The sequence below is a fragment of the Xenopus laevis genome, chromosome 3S (genome assembly GCF_017654675.1).
Source record: "Xenopus laevis strain J_2021 chromosome 3S, Xenopus_laevis_v10.1, whole genome shotgun sequence".
Taxonomy (NCBI): domain Eukaryota; kingdom Metazoa; phylum Chordata; class Amphibia; order Anura; family Pipidae; genus Xenopus; species Xenopus laevis.
This window is the reverse complement of record NC_054376.1, coordinates 33,162,066-33,185,553: the sequence shown is the minus strand read 5'-3', so window position 1 is coordinate 33,185,553 and position 23,488 is coordinate 33,162,066.

Sequence of the window (23,488 nt, the reverse complement as noted above, 5' to 3'; positions counted from 1 at the left end):
TCTTTATAAAACTCAAAATAGGCAGAAAGCTGCATTCCTGAGCGCGGGTAGGTCAAAATATTGAATTTGTGCGTGCGTGTGAATTTTGCAATTTTATATTGACATGCATTGTTACATATATAATATACATTCACTTCAAATAAAATTGTGATATTTAGGCAATAATGCACACTAGATTGTAAAACATAAGGATAAACTCACAGAGGAGTTCCATAAAAGCCAGAGTGCTTGTATACAGTTCATAGAAATCCAAGGTCAGTTCTAATATCTTCATTAACGATGAGTGCATCTGGCCACTTCACTTCACCAAATAAATTCACAAAACCACAGAAAAAATGTGCAATATGCACTGAACTCAATCTGCATTTGTTTGCAGTTATTACTTGTACATTTTTTTTGTGCATTGTTTTTTGCAAAATAATGTACATTGGAGTAAATAGGCAATTTTTTCCTGTATAATTCTTCACGGCAAAATTTTGCATCGTCTTTCACTGCAATTCCATGCCTGTCCAAAAATTTTGCTCATCACTAATCCTCATATTTTACAACATGGGGCAAACTATTCTTTATAATACATGGGCTTCAGCAAGCCAAGTTACACAGCTGACATCACGTGGAGGCTTATATATTGTCGAATTTTAGTGGTTTTAGAGTTTTTTTAAACCAAAATTAAACTCTATTTCTCTAAAACCAAGAATGCCTTCAAAGTTGTTAGAAGATCTGAAAATAAAAAGTAAAAAAACAAAAACTGAATGATTTTCTAACAAAATACAAATATTTCTAAAACCTTAAAAAATTTGAGGTTTTTTTTCAGAGTGAAATTGAATCTGAAAACCTCTAAAAGTCTGAATAGTTAAAAAGAAAAGGTCCAATAGGATCAGCCCAGCTCTCATTGATGTCTGTAGGACCTCGATTACTTTCAAGTGGTGAAGTTTTTTATTATATTTGTAATTTATCTGAATTTTTAATAAAGTCTGACAAAACTAGAATCTATGATAGGAGATAATTTATTATTTAAAAAAAACACGATTTAATCGGATCAGGGATAAACCCTAAAAAAAAACTAGCGAAAATATGAATCAGAGTTTTTTTCCCAAAAAGCCAGAATTTTTTGGATTTTTGCCTGAAAAATCCGAAATAGTCAGATTTTTGGGCTAATTTCCAGCACAGACCACAAAAAATTCCAAATAGTATAGGGACCTCTTCCATCGACTTATATAGAACCTCGGTAGGTCTGAAATGCTGGATTTTCGGATTCTGATTTTTTCCATCCTTATGGTATAATAAATCTCGAAAAATCTGAAGTTTGAAAACAACAGACAGAGATTGCTCCAGTGGGTGTGACTTAATGCAGGGAGGGTCTATTGTTGCTTAGCAATGTGATGTCATGTTTGACCTGTAACCCTGTGTGTTTTTCTTCTTCTTCTTCCTGTGTGTTCTCTCTAGGGATGTAGCGAACCGCCGTTTTGGTGTTCGCGAACGCCGTTCGCGAACACCGGCAAAAAATGCGAACGGTTCGCGAACCGTTCGCGAGCTTCGAACACCCGCAAAATCGTTCGATTCGAACGTTCGAAGGATTTTTCGTTCGATTCGAACGTTTGAAGGATTTTCATCGTTCGATCGAAGGATTTTCATTCGAATCGAACGGTCGAGGGATTTTAATCGTTCGAACGAATGGAAATCGTTCGAACGAATGGAAATCGTTCGATTTTAGCGGTCGAATGGTCGCGAACTCAAATTGCGAACGTTCCCAAACGTTCGCGAACATTAGGCGGACGCGAACGGTCGAAGTTCGCGCGAACAAGTTCGCAGGCGAACTGTTCGCTACATCCCTAGTTCTCTCCATGAAAAGTTCCTGTTTAGACATGTTATGCTGAAGTATTTATGCTGAGTTCTATAAAGCAACCAAGTAACTGTTCACACAGTGTGTTTGTGCTCACTTACAGAGAAGCTGCACATGCAGTTCAGATCAGCTCTCTGCTAGTTTTTTATAGTTATAGTTTTTGGCATTCAGACTTTAATAAATAACACCCTTAAATTAAAATTTTAGGTTTTTAGAGAAATAAAAAAACATATTTTGGGGGAAAAAAAACATAATTCGTGAAAAAAATAGAAATCTGAAGTTTAGTAGATGGGCTCCTAAGCACCAGTTATACCTGATGACCTCACTAAGCACCATCTATAAGGATATAATATACAGAATAGTCATGGGTTCTCATGTATGATATCATTATACCACAGTAATAAATATAAGGATATAATACACAAAAGCCATGAATATTTTGTAAATTATATCCTTATAAATGGTGAGTTCTGATGTCACCAGTTATAAATGGTGAGTTCTGATGTCATTTCTGTCACAAGACTCACTGAAAAATATGTATTATAATAAATAAAGTACCCCCAGTTGCAAAATATGAGGATATTAGAAGTTACCTTGGAGTTCCATGACCTGTATAAAAACACTCGGCCTTCGGCCTCGTACTTTTATATGGTCATGAAACTCCTTGGTAACTTATAATATCCTTATAATTTACAAGAGGGGGTACTTTATTCACTATATATTTAATAGATGTAACTCTTTACCATACAAACTTTGCCCCCGATGACACATAAACTAACCTATATATCATAGACTAGGAGCTAGATGCACTGCAAGCCATGCTCTCAGCTGCAGAGTATAGAGACCTCTTTCTTAACTGTGAGTTCTCTTTTATAAACTGATCTCTACTACCGTATATACCTGAGTATAAGCCGAGTTTTTCAGCATCCAAAATGTGCTGAAAAAGTCTACCTCGGCTTATACTCGGGTCATCGGTACCGACCAGAGTAGCTGAGATTGCAGTCACTTTTAATCATTCCTATACCAACAGTACACTTGGGGAGAGACTGTAATATCCCACAATGCCCTCTGTTGGTTATATGAAAGAATAACAGTGCGCCCTCTGTTGGTTATATGAAAGAATAACAGTGAATGCAATATCACACAGCTCCATCTGTTGGTTATATGAAAGAATAACAGTGACTGCAATATCACACAGCGCCATCTGTTGGTTGTATGAAAGAATAACAGTGCGCCCTCTGTTGGTTATATGAAAGATTAACAGTGACTGCAATATCACACAGCGCCCTCTGTTGGTTATATTAAAGAATAACAGTGACTGCAATATCACACAGCACCCTCTGTTGGTTATATGAAAGAATAACAGTGCACCCTCTGTTGGTTATATGAAAGAATAACAGTGACTGCAATATCACACAGCACCCTCTGTTGGTTATATGAAAGAATAACAGTGACTGCAATATCACACAGCGCCATCTGTTGGTTATATGGAAGAATAACAGTGACTGCAATATCACACAGTGCCCTCTGTTGGTTATATGAAAGATTAACAGTGATTGTAATATCACACAGCACCCTCTGTTGGTTATATGAAAGAATAACAGTGACTGCAATATCACACAGCGCCATCTGTTGGTTATATGAAAGAATAACAGTGACTGCAATATCACACAGCGCCATCTGTTGGTTATATGAAAGAATAACAGTGACTGCAATATCACACAGCGCCATCTGTTGGTTGTATGAAAGAATAACAGTGCGCCCTCTGTTGGTTATATGAAAGATTAACAGTGACTGCAATATCACACAGCGCCCTCTGTTGGTTATATTAAAGAATAACAGTGACTGCAATATCACACAGCACCCTCTGTTGGTTATATGAAAGAATAACAGTGCACCCTCTGTTGGTTATATGAAAGAATAACAGTGACTGCAATATCACACAGCACCCTCTGTTGGTTATATGAAAGAATAACAGTGACTGCAATATCACACAGCGCCATCTGTTGGTTATATGGAAGAATAACAGTGACTGCAATATCACACAGTGCCCTCTGTTGGTTATATGAAAGATTAACAGTGATTGTAATATCACACAGCGCCCCCTGTTGGTTATATGAAAGAATAACAGTGACTGCAATATCACACAGCGCCATCTGTTGGTTATATGGAAGAATAACAGTGACTGCAATATCACACAGTGCCCTCTGTTGGTTATATGAAAGATTAACAGTGACTGCAATATCACACAGCGCCCTCTGTTGGTTATATGAAAGAATAACAGTGACTGCAATATCACACAGCGCCCTCTGTTGGTTATACGAAAGATTAACAGTGATGGCAATATCAAACAGCACCCTCTGCACATGGTAGTGGGACAGTGGGACAATGCACACAGTAATCCGTTTGGCAATTCTCTGTCACCATCAACTTTGCAAAGAAGTCCGGTTGATCGCTGGGGGGGTCGCTTTGGCAGAATGTGCGCTGCTGGGAGACAGGGCTGTAGTTGTGTCTAGGCTTATACTAGAGTCAATAAGTTTTCCCAGTTTTTGTAGGTAAAATTAGGTACCTCGGCTTATACTCGGGTCAGCTTATACTCGAGTATATACGGTATGTCTTCAGAGGAGGCTTAGAGGAAGTTTTAGACACATCCCAATTATAAAGCAAATAAGGAACCATTCCAGTTACTCATACTGTTTCTGCACCATCCTTATGCAAACTGCATGGATATACACATATGCCATTACATCTTTGTATTAGAAATTGACTCCTGCTCTAAGAACTAAGAATATTACAAGTCATTTCAGAATTGCATATTATTTAACAGCAGGGAGTGTATTCTGCTTCTATAATTTAACAGCAAGCAGAACACATCTTCCAAGAAGATCTATTAAACTCATTGTAAAATTAGGATACGGCCCTAGCTGCTGTTAATTAAGGTCACGTAACCAGAAGGGGAATGTTTGGGAGTCTGGGTAAAAAATGAAGCGACGACGGTGGAGGCACAGTATGAGGAGCTGGAGGGCTTACATTATGCTTCTTGTATTAACAGATCTGATTAAATTGCTGTCTGGTTTCATTGCTTAAATACACTCCAATATCAAAGGGTGTCCCCACTAAACAGAATTAGACTGGGCTGGCGGGTCACTGGGAAAAAACCCAGACTCCTGTGGGTCCCACAGACCCAGACCCACTCCCTGCACTGCTTCAGGCCTCCTCTACTGACCCAATCACTTTGCGTAAAGAAGAAACAATACATGCAGGGCAGGGGCTGGAAAAGGGGGGTTTTGGCTGGAGAAGGGGGCCAGGGTGGTTGTGCCTTGGGCAAGAGGCCAGGAGATTGTGTCTGGGGCAGGGAACTGGGGGCCCCTGATGCTGACAGCCTGATGGGCCCCAGACCCCTGGTCTGCTGCTGCCACTTAATCAATACAATATTTGTTAGACTTCCTACACCTTTCTCAAAATAGTCTAAACTGCAAGATTTTTTCCAACTTTAGGAAGAGTTATTTCCCACAGGTGAAAAATTAGCAAAACGACAGAAAAATTCGCAAATTGCAAACTTTTGCAGAATGCGTTGGAGCATACTAAGAGTTTTTTTTAAATTATTTATTTTGCCACACAAATGCATTGGAGTAAGTGATTCTTTTTGCTCTGTGTTTGTTCTCACGCCAAGCAAACTGGAGTCAGTTGGTGTTTTTTTCCCGAACAAAAAAAAAAATATGGATGGCATTCTATTCATAAACAATTATTTGTATTATCAACAAGAAATGATATATTTTGGATCAGATTAAACATATATAATGTAATTAAATGATCTCTTAATAGATTAAAGAAAAATAATCAACGAAAAAAACACCATTGATTGTATTCATTCAAATTATAACCCTGCCCAGATCCCAATCTGCATTACTATTATCCTTTATCTAAATAAACTTGACATGTTCAACAGCACTTTACAGACGTTGTTCATCATTCACATCAGTCCCAATGGAACTTCCAATGGTTTCCTTCTGGGTCCTGAATGGGAAAGCTGATTAGTCAGGGTCACGCTTGCATGAAATCCATACTGGACTGGCCGCTATGTTTATCTCTTTAGTTAGCTTCAGTCTCACCGCAAAACATAATTATTCATCAGGGAATATCTATTTTTACACCCTTCATTCGCGCATCTGTTCACAGAAGCTAGTTTCTCAGTAAATGTGTATTTTTACTACACTTGCAGGCTGTATTTCAGGGCTTGGGTGTAAAATGTTGCTCGTCAAAAATTATTCGGATGCACTTTAATTAATTTGGACAAAATAGGCGCTCGTATAAAGATTGTTGCAGGCGTCAAAATTTACGCTCATCGAAACAATTTTGTGTTTCGCAAATTTTTGGCTGGGACCAATTCACCCATCACTGCTTGGCAGGGATTTGGACCTTAAAGAAATTGGTGTAATAAACACTGATGTCTAAACATGGTTGAACTCTAGATTTATAAACTTCTGTGTTTTTTTTTATTTTTGATATTAAACTCTCAGTTATTGACGCAGTATTATGAATCTGAACTGGATAACTGTTGACTGTTTAGAGATGGTCTCTTTGCCAGCAACTGGATTCATCACCTTGGAGGAGGTGAATCAATACCTGTATCTCTATATAAAACCTTTTTACTTTTTCAGTATATATGCTGCTTGTCTGTGGGATATAGCCTTCTTGTAATTCAGAACTTTCTTGAAAACAGATAAGGGATCTCATATCTGTATATAATCAAAAACGCACCCCTTATTGTAAAAAAGTAAGTCACCGAGGAGTTCCATGACCATATAAAGGCACAAGGCTGAAGACTCAAAGAAAGGCCTTGGGGAGGCCGAAACGTCAGTCCTGTGTAACTAAAAAATTATTTATTTTTCTTGCACCGAATCCAGGATTCAGTTCGGTATTCGGCAATTTTCAGCAGGATTTGGATTCGGCCGAATCCTTTTGCCTGGCCGAACCGAATCCTTAAAATCATGTGACTTTTTGTCTTAAAACAAGGAAGTAAAAAATTTTTAGCCGTGGGCTCTATTTTTCCCTCCCCCTTGCTGATTTGCTTATGCAAATTAGGGTTCGGATTCGGTTCAGTATTCGGCCGAATCTTTCACTAAGGTGTCCGGGGTTCGGCCAAAAAATAGAGTGCTATTTGCCCGTGTTGTGACAGTGTGTTGCTATGTAAATTAAATGGGCCTGAGTGCAATCTTATGCACAATGGTGTGTGTATGTGTGCGCAGTCGGTTCCCTGTGTAGGAATATGGTAATTGACAAGGGCCACTGGGAGAGGACAGGCTATGGCCGGGTGTGGGTAGACTTATTGTTGCCTGTACACACTAATAGAACAGGTCTGATTTTGAATGTTGACTCAAAGAGGAACAGTTATGAAAATGTAATATAACCTTCTTCTCATGGAAAACTTTCCAAATAGTTCTCAATTAAAAATTCTGTACTGTTTCTAAATTAATCACGTTATTCGTCAGCATCCACTGCTCAGAAATCTGTCTGTCATCATGCAGGAGTCAGAGACAGATCTGACAGCTAGGTCAAATACATTTGTGGGTGTTCTGTTCTCCTATATAATGTATTTGAGCTAACTGTCTTTCAAAATAATGGCAACACAAAGCTGCATGTTTAATTATTTCAGAAATAATATTTTTAATTTTTAAGTTCCCTATTTAGATGAGTTGATACTCAAATGTAATTTTTCATTTTGAAGATTCTTCCAACTTGTATTGCTGTGTTTAACCAAATGTAGTGGACTTTTAAAGGCATACCTTGCCATTTTTAGTCATAAAGGAAGTACATACCCTCACATTAATGTAAATCTGCTCTACTTAGCACTATACTTTTTTAGATTTCAAGATATTAACAAAGTTTATGCTACTAATATCATAAGACTGAAAAAATAATGCCACCTGCTGGTCAGTTATGTGGATCAGGCTACAGTCAGTAGAACATTTCAGAAGAAGAGGAAGCTCTTCTGATGTTACTAGACCAGAGAAACATCAGGTGCCTTTCCACAATTTTACATTCATTTGTTTTGAGGGTTTACATAACCTTTAATTTCAATAAGGAACAGGAAAAGTGGAATTTTGTTACCTTTCTTAAAGACAAGACAGACAAGATAGACACTTTGGGGCTTATAGACCAACACCAGGCAAATTTGCAATTAATCAAATTTCAGTGTTCTGCCTGCAGTTGGCTGAAAAAAAGCCAATCACTGATCAGTTGTTTTAGGTTATGGCCCAGGGGAAGGTTCCCCAAAGTTTATAAATAAGCACCCATACCTCTTCTTTCTGCTTACATCTAAATCTTTTAGGCATAGTTTAACCAGAAAGAAAGTTGTCCAAATCCACAAATAATGTTAAAAATCCTGAGGCTTGATTGCAGCAATCAATTCAATGACTTTATTTATATTTGTTTTCAATGTTTTTGAGTTACTGTGTGCAGAATTAAAATTAATATGGAAACAATTTGGAAATCAGAATTTAAGTCCAAAAATAAGCATAACAAAAGAACAAAACACGGTAATTTAAAGACTAAATTAAAGGCAGCAAGAGACTGGCACCAATCGTTCTGGCGTCTCGTTAGGGCTAAGTAAGTGCTTTGTTACTTTCCTTCTGAAATGCATTAAATGGATTTAGCTTAGCCTTGGGAGACTCTCCTAATGGTACGATCTTTCAGACTGACTCACTGATGTACATATGGGCCCTTTTGTTTTGTTATCAAATTGCAAATGACATTACTAATTCCCCAGCCAAAGAAATAACAGAGGGAAGTGTAACATTAAGGTTAGATTCTGGTGAATGGAGCAGTTCAATAAGCGAAATGCAATAGCAAATGTTTATATCTATGGCAGGCCTCTGGCTCCCATTTCCAGCCGTGGCTGCCCGCTAATAGATGCATTTTAAAGATAACCTTGTTTGGGCTCAGGAGGATAAGGGAAAAAAGAGGAATAAACCACTCACTGAAGGGTTTTAATTACAAACCATGATATCGGATGACTCTCTCAACCCTGATTTGTGTTTCATGACCATAGGAACAAGTGTATTTTTGTGCCCTTGCATTTATTATCATCAGATATGATGTGACTTCTTAGGAGAAATAAATCACCTGGGTAGGAACGTCTTTTGGTCCTAAATGAAATAAAGCATCTTTAGACAATTGTTAACTTCCAAACCAATAAAAACGATAAAACAAAGAATTTTTTGGGGGACAAATGCATTTTTGCATGTTGATGTGTTTGTTCTGTGCCATATTCCATTCATAAAGCAGTAACTCTGCTCATATGTTTTTCTCGCATGTTTCTCACTTTACTGTGCTGAGCTGTTAAGTTGGGGTCTTTCCTGTGACGATACAGGGAGAGCAGCAATCACAAATCTGAGATTTCTTGATTGAATGCAATCTCTAGGTGCAGAGAGGAGAAGATACAGTAGATCAGGTATTTCTATTAGAACTGCTCTGCTCTACAGTTTCATAGAAAACATGGATGTGTAAAGTTTTAAAAAAAGGAGTGTTTTAACTGAAATTGGACAGGTATATTTTTCATCAAGAGAAATCTGCACATTTGGGTCCAATGGTTTACCATGACCTGCCTTATAAAATAAGGTGGGTGCTTCTTTTTAGGCTATGCTCACCCAAGTTGACAGTCATCTCTTTAGAATTGTTCAGCTGAGTCCAATGTCCAACGTCCATGTGATGATATTAAACAATGAGTCAGTATGAGATGCAGATGGGTCACCAACAAAGTGCAGGGCAGGGAGCAAAGTGCAAAACATTGCACTGCATGGTCTCCATTTTTCATGTGCTCCATGAATACAGATTTCATACCCCTTTAGTGTACTTGCATACAAGGAGGTAGTAAATGTCCAAGAACATACAGGTAGTAATGGGGATATGCTATAAGTGCTGTGAAGAAAAACTCCATACATTAGGCAGTAAGTCTTAGGTCTTTATTGTGCTCTTGCCGACCAACATTCCCTCACTTGTATGTCTCAATGGAACCAGTGTGGGGGGGGGGTGCAGGAGGGGGATGCTTAAGTAGGTTAAAAAAAATTGTGGTTTGCTCCTGTTTTTTTAAACCTTTTACCTTGCAAATGCATTTAAGAACACCATTAGAGATGTCGCGAACTGTTCGCCGGCGAACTTGTTCGCGCGAACATCGGGTGTTCGCGCTCGCCGGAAGTTCGCGAACGTCGCGCGACGTTCGCCATTTTGGGTTCGCCATTGTTGGCGCTTTTTTTTTGCCCTCTCACCCCAGACCAGCAGGTACATGGCAGCCAATCAGGAAGCTCTCCCCTGGACCACTCCCCTTCCCTATAAAAACCGAAGCCCTGCAGCGTTTTTTCACTCTGCCTGTGTGTGCTGAAGAGATAGTGTAGGGAGAGAGCTGCTGCCTGTTAGTGATTTCAGGGACAGTTGAAAGTTTGCTGGCTAGTAATCGTTTTGATACTGCTCTGTTATTGGAGGGACAGAAGTCTGCAGGGGTTTGAGGGACATTTAAGCTTAGGTAGCTTTGCTGGCTAGTAATCTACCTTCTACTGCAGTGCTCTGTATGTAGCTGCAGTGGGCAGCTGTCCTGCTTCTGATCTCATCTGCTGACTGCTGCAATAACAGTAGTCCTTGTAAGGACTGCTTTTATTTATTTTTTTGTTGTTTTACTACTACTACTACTACTACTATAAGAGCCCAGTGCTATTAGTCTAGCAGTGTTGGGGAGTGGGACTGGTGTGCTAATCTGCTGCTCCTAGTAGTTCAGCAGCACCAACTTTAATTTTTTTTTTTTAATATTCATTTTTTTTTAATTTACTTTTTTTTATTTTACTACCGCTGTAGTAGTGTATAAGTTGACCTTTTAGGCATTATTTGCCCTGTAGGCATTATTTGCACACTGTTTTCTTCAACCCGCCATCTAGCTGTGTGACCTTGTTCACATTCTGTCTAAATATCCATAATATTACCGTCTCCAGAAAAAACACCGGAGTGACTTTTTTCAAGCAGCCATAATATATTTTACGTAATCCGTATCCACCGCTGTAGTAGTGTATACGTTGACCTTGTAGGCATTATTTGCACACTGTTTTCTTCAACCCGCCATCTAGCTGTGTGACCTTGTTCACATTCTGTCTAAATATCCATAATATTACCGTCTCCAGAAAAAACACCGGAGTGACTTTTTTCAAGCAGCCATAATATATTTTACGTAATCCGTATCCACCGCTGTAGTAGTGTATACGTTGACCTTGTAGGCATTATTTGCACACTGTTTTCTTCAACCCGCCATCTAGCTGTGTGACCTTGTTCACATTCTGTCTAAATATCCATAATATTACCGTCTCCAGAAAAAACACCGGAGTGACTTTTTTCAAGCAGCCATAATATATTTTACGTAATCCGTATCCACCGCTGTAGTAGTGTATACGTTGACCTTGTAGGCATTATTTGCACACTGTTTTCTTCAACCCGCCATCTAGCTGTGTGACCTTGTTCACATTCTGTCTAAATATCCATAATATTACCGTCTCCAGAAAAACACCGGAGTGACTTTTTTCAAGCAGCCATAATATATTTTACGTAATCCGTATCCACCGCTGTAGTAGTGTATACGTTGACCTTGTAGGCATTATTTGCACACTGTTTTCTTCAACCCGCCATCTAGCTGTGTGACCTTGTTCACATTCTGTCTAAATATCCATAATATTACCGTCTCCAGAAAAAACACCGGAGTGACTTTTTTCAAGCAGCCATAATATATTTTACGTAATCCGTATCCACCGCTGTAGTAGTGTATACGTTGACCTTGTAGGCATTATTTGCACACTGTTTTCTTCAACCCGCCATCTAGCTGTGTGACCTTGTTCACATTCTGTCTAAATATCCATAATATTACCGTCTCCAGAAAAAACACCGGAGTGACTTTTTTCAAGCAGCCATAATATATTTTACGTAATCCGTATCCACCGCTGTAGTAGTGTATACGTTGACCTTGTAGGCATTATTTGCACACTGTTTTCTTCAACCCGCCATCTAGCTGTGTGACCTTGTTCACATTCTGTCTAAATATCCATAATATTACCGTCTCCAGAAAAAACACCGGAGTGACTTTTTTCAAGCAGCCATAATATATTTTACGTAATCCATATCCACCGCTGTAGTAGTGTATACGTTGACCTTGTAGGCATTATTTGCACACTGTTTTCTTCAACCCGCCATCTAGCTGTGTGTATTATCGTTTCCAGAAAAACCAACTGAGTTTTTGTTGTTGTTGTTGTTTTTTTAAAAATAATGCCAGGCAAAGGCAGGCCGCCACGCAGAGGCCGTGCTAGGGGCCATGCTGCTATGCAATCCTGTGGCCCTAGCAAATTGCCCAGTTTTAAAAAGCCAATGACCCTGAACTCCCAAAATGCTGAAGAGGTAGTTGACTGGCTTACACAGCACACCCCATCCTCTACCGTTTCTAACTTTACCACAACATCCTCCTCATCCTCCACTGCTATGGCCACCCCACGTAACACTTCCTCCACCACCGGTGCCCCTTCTTCACTGGGGTCAGAGGAGTTATTTTCCCATGAGTTTCTTGAACTGAGTAATGCGCAACCATTATTGCCAGAAGAAGATGAAGGAGATGAGGACCTTACACCAGATTTAATTCTGGCAGAGAACACGATAGAGATGGACATAATGAGTGATGAGGAGGAGGTCCCCGCTGCTGCTTCCTTCTGTGATGTGTCAGAAGAAATTGATGCATCTGAGGAGAATGATGATGAGGAGATTGATGTTTTGTGGGTGCCTAGTAGAAGAGAGCAAGAGGAGGGTAGTTCAGATGGAGAGACGGAGAGTCAGAGAGGCAGTAGGAGAATAAGACTTAGAAGAAGCAGGGAGGACAGCCCGCAGGGATCAGTAGGGCAACAACATGTATCGGCACCTGTGTTCAGCCGGCCAACGCACCCGCCATTGCCGCCAATACCGCCAACTCCGCCAACTTCTACTGTTACCGCCAGATCGCACACTTCCAAAAAGTCAGCAGTGTGGGATTTTTTTAATGTGTGTGCCTCTGACAAAAGCATTGTAATTTGCAATGAGTGCAGTCAGAAACTGAGCCTTGGTAAGCCCAACAGCCACATAGGTACAACTTCTATGCGAAGGCACATGAGCGGCAAGCACAAAGCACTTTGGGAGCAACACCTCAAAGGCAACAGGCAAACTAAAAGCCACACTCCTTCTGGTCCAGCATCTTACTGCTCTACCTCTGCTCTCCTTGACCCGTCTGAACCACCCTCCACTCCGCCTTCCACCTTGACCACCTGTTCCCATTCCCAGTCATCTGCCACCAGCCAAGTTTCTGTGAAGGCCATGTTTGAGCGTAAGAAGCCAATGTCTGACTGTCACCCCCTTGCCCGGCGTCTGACAGCTGGCTTGTCTGCACTCTTAGCCCGCCAGCTTTTACCATACCAGCTGGTGGACTCTGAGGCCTTCCGCAAATTTGTAGCAATTGGGACACCGCAGTGGAAGGTACCCAGCCGCAATTTTTTTTCTAAAAAGGGAATACCACACCTGTACCAACATGTGCAGAGCCAAGTTACCGCATCTCTGTCACTTAGTGTTGGGCCAAAGGTCCATATGACTACTGACGCATGGTCCTCCAAGCATGGTCAGGGCAGGTATGTCACCTACACTGCCCACTGGGTGAACTTGGTAATGGCTGGGAAGCAGGGAATGGGTAGCTCAACAACAACAGTGGAGTTGGTGTCACCACCACGGATTGCACGCGGTTCTGCCACCACCTCTACTCCTCCATCGCTCTCTACCTCGTCTTCTTCTTCTTCTTACTCTGCTGCTGGGTCCTCCTTCTCCTCCTCCACACCTGTGCACCCCCAGCTCCCCCTAGGCTATTCGACGTGCCAGGTACGCCGTTGTCACGCTGTCTTGGGGATGACGTGCCTGGAAAGCAAAAACCATACCGGATCTGTACTCCTGTCATCTCTGCAGTCACAGGCCGATCGGTGGCTGACCCCACACCAACTGCAGATCGGAAAAGTGGTGTGTGACAATGGAAGCAATCTGTTGGCAGCGTTGAGACTAGGCAATTTAACACATGTGCCCTGCATGGCACATGTGTTAAATTTAATAGTCCAACGTTTTGTCTCCAAGTACCCAGGATTCCAGGACGTTCTCACCCAGTCCAGAAAGGTGTCGGCCCATTTCAGACGTTCCTACACAGCCATGGCACGCCTTGCTGACATTCAGCAGCGCTACAACATGCCAGTCAGGCGTTTGATTTCTGACAGCCAGACTCGCTGGAATTCAACGCTCCTTATGTTGGAACGTCTGCTGCAACAACAAAGGGCCGTCAACGAGTACCTTTTTGAACTGGGTGGTAGGACTGGATCTGCACAGCTGGGGATTTTTTTCCCCCGTTACTGGGTGCTTATGCGCGATGCCTGCAGGCTCATGCGACCTTTTGAAGAGGTGACAAATATGGTCAGTCGCACCGAAGGCACCATCAGCGACCTAATACCCTTCGCTTTCTTCCTGGAGCGTGCCGTGCGACGAGTGACAGATGAGGCTGTAGACCAGCGTGACGAGGAGCTGGAAGCGCACGATTTCTGGTCGGAATCACCAGAACGAACCCAGGCACCTGCTGCAACGCAGGGAGAGGTGCCAGAAGTGGAGTCAGAGGAGGAAGGTGGCTTTGTGGAGGAGGAGGAGGAGGACCAACAGGAGCAGGCTTCCCAGGTCTTGTACGTGGCTGGGGGGAGGAGACCGTGGATGATGCAGTCCTTGATAATGAGGAAGCGGAGATGGATAGCTCTGCATCCAACCTTGTGAGAATGGGGTCTTTCATGCTGTCATGCCTGTTGAAGGACCCCCGTATCAAGAGGCTTAAGGAGAAGGACCTGTACTGGGTCGCAACGCTACTAGACCCTCGGTACAAGCATAAAGTGTCAGAAATGTTACCAACATACCACAAGTCCGAAAAGATGTGGCATTTACAAACCAGCCTGCAAAACATGTTGTACAATGCTTTTAAGGGTGATGTCACTTCAGGAACTCATCAACATTCCAGGGGCAGAGGTGCCAGTAATCCTGCCACGAGCACACCTGCAAGGACAAAGCCCTTTGGCCAGTCTGTAACGTCAGACATGCAAATGTTTTTCTGTCCAAGGCAGCGCCACAACCCTTCTGGATCCACCCTCAAAGAACGCCTCGACCGGCAGGTAGCGGACTACCTGGCATTAACTGCAGATATCGACACTCTGAGGAGCGATGAACCCCTGGACTACTGGGTGCGCAGGCTTGATCTGTGGCCAGAGCTGTCACAATTTGCCATGAACCTCTTGTCTTGCCCAGCCTCAAGTGTGCTCTCAGAAAGGACCTTCAGTGCAGCAGGAGGGATTGTAACTGAGAAGAGAACTCGCCTAGGTCACAAAAGTGTCGATTACCTGACCTTTATTAAAATGAATGAGGGGTGGATCTCGGAGGGTTACTGCACGCCGGAAGACTTGTTCTGACTTCTATGCAGCTGTCCTTCTCTTCAAGCCTCATGACTCCACACACAGCTGTCCTTTAGCGTCCTCCTCCTCCCTCCGCCACCGTTACAAACTAGGGTGCAAACCCTACTGGTTTAATTTTTTCTGGCCTCTGTGCTTCAGTGGCTGCAACCAAAAAAACTGGGCAAACAATGTCTACAAGGTCAACGTATGGCAAAAAATGACTATTTTCAGCATTTATATGGCATATTTTTTCTGGCAACTGTGCTTCAGTGGCTGCGTCCAAAAAAATGCATATTTTCTGCATTTATATGGCATAATTTTTCTGGCAACTGTGCTTCAGTGGCTGCGACCAAAAAAAATGCATATTTTCTGCATTTATATGGCATAATTTTTCTGGCCTCTGTGCTTCAGTGGCTGCAACCAAAAAAATTTATATTTTCAGCATTTATATGGCATAATTTTTCTGGCCTCTGTGCTTCAGTGGCTGCAACCAAAAAAATTTATATTTTCAGCATTTATATGGCATAATTTTTCTGGCAACTGTGCTTCAGTGGCTGCGACCAAAAAAATTACTATTTTCAGCATTTATATGGCATATTTTTTCTGGCCTCTGTGCTTCAGTGGCTGCGGCCAAAAAAACTGGGCAAACAATGCCTACAAGGTCAACGACGTTGACCTTGTAGGCATTGTTTGCCCAGTTTTTTTGGCCGCAGCCACTGAAGCACAGAGGCCAGAAAAAATATGCCATATAAATGCTGAAAATAGTAATTTTTTGCCATACGTTGACTCAACGTATATGGCAAAAAATGACTATTTTCAGCATTTATATGGCATATTTTTTCTGGCAACTGTGCTTCAGTGGCTGCGACCAAAAAAATGCATATTTTCTGCATTTATATGGCATAATTTTTCTGGCCTCTGTGCTTCAGTGGCTGCAACCAAAAAAATTTATATTTTCAGCATTTATATGGCATAATTTTTCTGGCAACTGTGCTTCAGTGGCTGCGACCAAAAAAATGCATATTTTCTGCATTTATATGGCATAATTTTTCTGGCCTCTGTGCTTCAGTGGCTGCAACCAAAAAAATTTATATTTTCAGCATTTATATGGCATAATTTTTCTGGCAACTGTGCTTCAGTGGCTGCGTCCAAAAAAACTGGGCAAACAATGTCTACAAGGTCAACGTATGGCGAAAAATTACTATTTTCAGCATTTATATGGCATATTTTTTCTGGCAACTGTGCTTCAGTGGCTGCGTCCAAAAAAACTGGGCAAACAATGCCTACAAGGTCAACGTATGGCAGTTGTTTAAAGAGAACAGTAGATTACTAGCCAGCAAAGCTACCTAAGCTAAAATGTCCCTCAAATCCCTGCAGACTTCTGTCCCTCCAATACAGAGCAGTATCAAGCAGATTACTAGCCAGCAAGCTTACTATCATCTGTCCCTGAAATCACTAACAGCTCTCCCCCTACACTATCTCTTCCAAGCACACACAGGCAGATTTTTCAGATACATTTTTGCCCTTGATCCCCCTCTGGCATGCCACTGTCCAGGTCGTTGCACCCTTTAAACAACTTTAAAATCATTTTTCTGGCCAGAAATGTCTTTTCTAGATGTTAAAGTTCGCCTTCCCATTGAAGTCTATGGGGTTCGCGAACCGTTCGCGAACCGCTCGCATTTTTGCGCAAGTTCGCGAATATGTTCGCGAACTTTTTTTCCGACGTTCGCTACATCCCTAAACACCATATTCATTTGGACTTATAAAAAGCTTATCAGTCATGACACAAGCAGCGGAGTCATGATGTTGAACACTAAGTTAAGAGAGGCCATATTACATATTTCTATAACATCTGCTTGCTTTCAGCTATTTAATCCATAAATATGAAGAGCACTCAACTACTGTTCATTTCATTCATTTATATAGAGGTACTGAAGTGTACATTGTTTTTATACAGCATGCTATGATATCTGTAAGGCTGCTTTATTCACACAGTGCTAGGATTCCCTTTGTAAAAAAAACATACATTAAGGGATTTTCATTGTATCCCATAATTATGTTCTAGAACCTGAGCAGAATGCTATGCAGATTTCTAATTAAAGCTTCATTACCCGGTAAGTATACTTATGTTAAATCCACACATTGTTTAGTCCTAACAATCTGGAAATTGTTTCCCTTTACAGAAACGATCTTGTCAGAGACAAAACTCTTTAGAGATCAAGTGGCTAGAAGAGCCTCAGAGGGTGAATGCTATGAGAGCGTTGTGTGTATACAGTGGGAGTGAAGAGAAGGATGCATTGAGGTCCCAGGTCGGCCTGTTCACCTTGAGAGTTTGAAGGTAAATTCATCAAGTGTGACTTTGCTATTTGGACTTAACAGAGCTTCATCTCCAAATATAATGTAGCACATGTAATGTTTGTACCTCTAAGACTGCTGGGTAATGTAGTCCCCTGCACATTCCACTACAGTACAGAGGAACTAGTGGGGTTCACCTATGAGTTAACTTTTAGTATGATGTAGAGAGTGATATTCTGAGACAAATTGCAATTTGGTTTTCATTTTTTATTATTTGTAGTTTTTGAGTTATTTAGCATTTCATTTAGCAGCTTTTCAGCCTCCATTATAAATAATCTGGTAGCTAGGGTCCAAATTTCCCTAGCAACCATGTATTGATTTGAATAAGAAACTGGAATGTGAATAGGAGAGGACCTTACTAGAAATATGAGAAATAAAAATTAGCAATAACAATACATTTGTAGCCTTACAGAGATTTTGCTGTATAGATGGGGTCAGCGACGCCCATTGGAAAGCTGTAAAGAGTAGGAGAAAAAGGCAAATAATTATAAAACAATAAAAAATAAATAATGAAAACCAATGGAAAAGTTGCTTAGAATTGGTCATGCTATAACATACTAAAAGTTTACTTAAAGGTGAACCACCCTTTTAATGCTTCAGCCTACAGGAAGGAAGGGATTTTCTCCAGCTAATGATAAAGGAGACTTCATTTGTCTGTGTCCCGCCCCCGGAAACCAGGAAGTGAGAGAGGATTCAGAAGGAGGAGACACCAGCCAGCATAGAGAGATGTGCTGGGAGATCTAGCCAGAGAGGGAGACTGCTATTAACTTGCAAGTAGTGATAGGCAAATTTATTCTTCTGTAATTGTTTTTTTAACTTATCATTATTGTCATAGATCCACTTTTAATATCGCCAAAGAAGGCATGCTCACCTCCAGGTCACGCAATGTTCCATAATTTCAGTTGCCTTCAAATAACATATCTATACTTAAATTGGAACAGTTTGGTTTGCAATCTTTCATGTCACTGAGCACAACGGTTTTCTTTTATTCCAGCAGAGTAATGCAAGTCCTACATCTACTGATGGACAAGACCTCATGGAAACATCAAGAACTGGACCATGGAACATTCCAAATGCCCACTAAAACCAAAGGTGCTTCAAATGTACTGTGTTTTGCCTTGTTTTGTTTTATGCTTTAGTTGTCAAATAATATGAGGATGTAGAATTGCAGTCATACATCTTGGCTACTCAGTAAGGCATATGGATATTTTAACCTTTCCAATCTATGGACTAATTACCTTACACAGGGTACTGTAAACCATCTGCCTCTTATAAAGCTTATTAACCTCTGTTAGCAATTAGAAGAATCGAAATAAAATCGCCCTTAGACAGGAGGCTCAGATTTCCACATTTGAATCAACCATGCCTTTATGATCAAGAGTATATTATACTCAACAGTGGAAGTACAGTGATTTAGTGGTGTAAAAGGGCAGCCTTTACATAGAGATTAGGTTCAGTTCCCTTGGAAGTGAGTAAGGATTGTTGGTAGTGATGGGGGAATCTTCCCGCAGTTTTATTCGCGGGCGGCAAAACTAGGAAATTTGTCGCTAATCCATGCCTGGCGAATTTAACCATCACTAATTGTTGGTTAATAAAAATGTTGTTTTTACAAATGGTTTGTTACAAGTTGTTAATGCGATACAGGTTAACTGATTTTAAGTGTTATAGTTAATAAATAATTGCAGTCTTCTCAATAAAAGTGTCTGGAGTCTTTATTGGGGAACTGATGGGGGTCATGAGCTGGTGAGCAAAATAGGATAAAGGATTGCAATCTTGATGCTGCACCCATCATGGTGCCAACTGGTAGCTGGTGAAACCATGAACGTGGCAAATGGTCAGATAGAGATCATATAGCTAAACCCTGTGAATATTCATACACCCAGCTTGTTTTTTCTTTCCAGTCCTGTTTGCTTAATCAGTGCACAGAGAGCATACCAAATGGGACTTAACATGCTGATGACAGCAAAAGCTACTGAGTGAAATTGATCAAGCAAAGTGTAATAAACCAAAGTATGAGCTAATTACTAACAGTTCTTAAATGAAATGTGCGTTATGCACCAACGTGAAAAAGAATTATGCTAAAATCTGTTACGCAGACACTAAACAGCAAATATATAGCTCTTTGTTTATACAGCTTAACCCACATAGTAGCACCATCAAAGATAATTGCATGTGAGGCACAGTAAACAGGAATTAGTACCTACGGTAATAGCATATTACCCCCACAGAGTATAACATTATTTGGCAGGTGTTACTTTACTAGTAAAAGAGTCCGTTTGATTTGAGCACTCACCATTGTTATGCTTTTCTTAACATAATATGCCCCTGTGACTTGTGTGCATACAACCATTCACTGTTTTCATTGTGTTTTCATTCATGACTGGGGCTGGTATATTAAATATGTTCTACAGAACCATCTGTATAGTAATGATCTGACTCATTTCTCTGCAGAAAATATGGAACACCTTTGATGCAGACCTCATGAGCTTTAAAGGGATCCTGTCATCGGAAAACATGTTTTTTTCAAAACGCATCAGTTAATAGTGCAACTCCAGCAGAATTCTGCAATGAAATCCATTTCTCAAAAGAGCAAACAGATTTTTTTTTTTTCAATTTTGAAATCTAACATGGGGCTAGACATTTTGTCAATTTCCCAGCTGGTCATGTGACTTGTGCCTGCTCTTTAGGAGAGAAATGCTTTCTGGCAGGCTGCTGTTTTTCCTTCTCAATGTAACTGAATGTGTCTCAGTGGGACATGGGTTTTTACTATTGAGTGTGTTGTTCTTAGATTTACCAGGCAGCTGTTATCTTGTGTTAGGGAGCTGTTATCTGGTTACCTTCCCATTGTTCTTTTGTTTGGCTGCTGGGGGGGGGGAAGGGAGGGGGGTGAAATCACTCCAACTTGCAGTACAGCAGTAAAAAGTGATTGAAGTTTATCAGAGCACAAGTCACATGACTGGGGCAGTTGGGAAATTGACAATATGTCTAGCCCCATGTCAGATTTCAAAATGGAATATAAAAAAATCTGTTTGCTCTTTTGAGAAATGGATTTCAGTGCAGAATTCTGCTGGAGCAGCACTATTAACTGATTCACACTGATTCAAACATTTTTTTTTTCCCATGACTGTATGCCTTTAATGTGGATGAAATTAAAGCGACTGCTCCCCTTGGGAAATGGGATTGTGTCGCTTACACCTGCACCTACATCTGTTGACTACTCTAAGTAGTCAATAGCCTCCTTCAATGAGAGGGAAGCTGGGCAGTGACATTCTGTTCAGACCCTATGGAAAACGCGAATGGGTCCAATTGGTATGGGGTTAGGTTAGATGGTTAGACGGACTGGGTTATGTAGCTAGACTTTTGGTGCCCACTTTTCCTGAAACCTGCAAGGTGAAAAGTTCCCTTCCACCCTAATTACTTTAATCCAGGGCCGGGCTGAGCCGACCGGACCCCTTAGGCAACCCGGCCAGCTAACCGCCCCCCCCCCCTTGAGGGGGAGGCCAACAAAGGTCAGGGATGAAGGGCAGGGGAGGGAGGTATCGGCGAGCACCAAAGGAGAGGGAGGTAGTAAGGGGAGAGGGAGGCAAGAGAGGAGCAAATCTGAGCTAGGAGTAAGCAGAAGACCCTTGAACAGGCACCTGCCCAGAGATCCCCACATTGTTGTGAACAAGGCAGGTGCCTCTTCTGCCTACCCTAGTTCCAGCCCTGCACTAATTTAGTTTTTAGAGTTATCTTTGCCATGTTTTTAATTGTCGTTTATGTTAAACATACAGATTACATGCAGATCTTACATTTAAAAATACACATTAATAATAACTTAGATTATAAGATCCTTTGGGCACCTTTTGTATCGGTTACTGGTCACTATGTATGAAATTCTGTATGGTCTCTGTATAAACCCATTTATTATAAAGCGCTGCAGAATATGTTGGTGCTCTAAAAAATACATGTTAATAACAAAAATAATAATGTTAGATACAGTGTGTTTATTATGGGAGAATCTCATAGCGATGGTTTTGCAGCCAGAGATTTGTGCTATGCAGCAGAATTCTGCCCCTCCCTGTGCTGCCCTCTTCACACTCCATATAGATATCATTGATACTGTCAAAAAGAAATCCAATTATATGGATTTAAACACACATATTAGGGATTTAATGGATGCTTTTACCAGTGCTATTTGGTAGGGCAGCTTATTTCATGGCAAATAAATGCTCAGCCACCAGTCTGGCATGCCAAGCAGCTTGCGTGACCTCTGACATCCACTGAAGTAAAATCTCTTCTCCGTGTACGTGGTCTCCTTAATAAATCACGCGCCTTTGCTCCTTCTGCTGAGTGACTGTGTGACACAAGCTTTTTTACATTCTATTTGACTTTGTAATACTAGAGCAGTACAAGGGTATTCTCCATGAAACTAGATCTTACGGGAGCAATATTTCTTTCGGAATATTTTGCTGGATATTTATTTGCGAACAGAATAACACAAATTAGGCAGGGAGGAATACCCCTCTCCTAGCAGAATACTTCTACACAAATTCCCTCATAAATTATAAAGTGTGCATGTAAGTGAATTATGTTCCGATATAGCACCAAATGGCTGGTAGCAAAGTAAAGTTTCATTTGCCGTTAGCTAAGCTCATAATAAACCATTTGGAGCCCCAGTCAACAATGAGGAAGATGAACCTGGAAACATGCATACATATGTATTTATACACTTCTGCGTTATTAGGAAAAGCAAGCAGAAAAGTGGGGAATTAAAAAACGAATTTTATTTGCTCTTAATTGCAGTTAGATTGCACAAGATAACAACTTGGATAAAACCACATCAGATAAGGATGACAAAGGGACATGTTATTTGTATTATTATTATTATTATTATTTAGAAAAGGCCTTAGAGTGCAATGTTGTGCTTGTATATAAAGATAATTACATTTTTTCACCTGATACAGTTTTGCAGAGAAATTCCTAATTGTGTTCGAATTTCTTCATGCATACCTTTTATTTCCCAGAATAAAAACACCATGTCGGGTTTGTCATGTATTTTGTTTTGGCAGGATAGCCTCTTAGGTTTGGAATGTTCGTGTAGCTAAGGGCTGCCCTAAACAAAGATGGCGACCGCGATCATATGCGGTGCTCGGAAATTTTCAGTCGACGGATGACGTCTGGATGCCAGAACGGGTAAAAGATGTCTTTGCTAATAATTATGCACCCATTTAGGCGTGAAAATAAATGCATTCGGTTCGCCTGGTGACTTGCGTTCACTGCCTAGGTCGCAGCTCCCTGGTTAGGCTGTAAGGTATGGGGGATTCTGCTGGAACCAGCAAGAAATTTGGTGATATATAACTGATTTAAGTTTCTCCCTTTATTTCAGATGTCTGATACCCATGATCCTCCACCATCCAAAAAGCATAAGAAATCTAAGCATCAACAATGCAAGGCATGTGATGTACCTTTACCTGATGGCTATGACAAAAGGTTTTGTAAACACTGTATGTCTTTTTTGGCCCAGAAAGAATCTACAAAAGCAGAATCGTCCGAGTGGATTAAGAAGTTTATTAAATTTACTATACAAGAAATGTTTGATCAACTACAGTTGAATACCACTTTGTCTTCAGACTTAACTACACAGAGTAATCCAATAACTCTGGAAGATTCAGAGCTTGACTCTTCTTCAGATGAGGAAGAAGCTTTAGTGTTTTTTTCTGTTCATGATACTTCCAAATTGATTAAAAAAAGAGTCAGATATACCATGGATTCCCTTGATGGGGTTGAGGAGTCTCAATCATCA